At 47.7% G+C, this 1,169-nt stretch overlaps 1 protein-coding gene across 1 annotated transcript in view; it reads left to right on the top strand.

The window, feature by feature from the left end:
* The window catches only part of VOLCADRAFT_70540 (uncharacterized protein), a gene marked incomplete at both ends in the record, with an annotated part of 11,014 nt that overhangs the window by 476 nt on the left and 9,369 nt on the right, over positions 1–1,169 (top strand). The gene's annotated exons all lie outside the window — the stretch shown is intronic.

Here is a 1,169-nt window from a genome sequence, read left to right on the forward strand (position 1 = left end):
GGCTGCTGGCACACCAGCACTTACAGTAAGTGGTTGCTTGTTGATGTGGTGGTTATGATTATGTGCTGTGTCTGGTTGAGATCATGCTTTCCTGTCAGTTGCTTTCCTGTCCATGCATGTTTGAACCATTGCTGTATGAGTGTCAACAAACAAGGGGCTCAATGCTGCTGTCCTCGGTCTTGTGCCTTGCTCAAACTATGCAGAAGTACAGGTGTAGGCTGTAATAAGTTGTTTAACCTGACTGCCCTGATTGAATGTGTTTCCCAGATAGAATGCCGATCCTGCATGCATGTGCCAGCGCCAAACATGGCCACCACCACCAAAAAGCGCCTCACACCCCTAGCTAGTAAGTCTGTGCTATTAGAAGCTTTGGGTGGTGACACCTGCTACGCTATGGTGGGACCACAGTATTGCATGTTTGTGGTTTGGCGTGTGTGACTATTCATGAGTACGCCAGGATGGGATCCCATCCTGGATCCCATCCATCCGGTAGGTACTAACTAGCTATAGCACCCCTAGTCCATGCTTTGAATGCAGGCTATAGCCACCATGTTACTTCCATGACCACATAAGCATGAGGCGTATTTTGCTGAATGTTCCATCACTCGGGGAACGACTTGGTCATGGATGTGGTCATGCGGGGGGTTTCCTGTCATAGATCTGGTCATGTTGCCTCATGACCACTCATGAGGCCTCATGACCGGTCATGTTACCGGTCATGAGGCAGAGTCATGGTCATGACAGTTGTCATGCTCCTTGTGCAGCATGACTGATCATGAATCGCCACTCATATGTTGAAATTCAGTCATGTTCCCAATGGTCATATGCTGGCTATGTGTTCATGTTTTGTTCCTTTCTAAAAAATGACAATTATATGCCATATGGACTCCGGAATCCCTTCCGAAATGCTGCATAGTATATTACCTCTATAACAATGTGCACAATGTACTATACAGCATCCCTGCCGGGATTCTGGAGTGCACTTGAATTACCTTCGTTTCAGCCACTTGCAGTGACTTGATATGCATTCAGGCGCGGCCGTAAACAAAGCCCTTAGGCTTAGCTGCACTTATCCAACGCAAAAGATCAGTATATGCCAGCTAGCAGGGCAACTTCCTTTTGGCCTGTTGCCAAGCCTTACTCGGTCAGCTCCCTTACACCCTGTGTAA

Source organism: Volvox carteri (assembly GCF_000143455.1).
Source record: "Volvox carteri f. nagariensis unplaced genomic scaffold VOLCAscaffold_131, whole genome shotgun sequence".
Classification (NCBI taxonomy): domain Eukaryota; kingdom Viridiplantae; phylum Chlorophyta; class Chlorophyceae; order Chlamydomonadales; family Volvocaceae; genus Volvox; species Volvox carteri.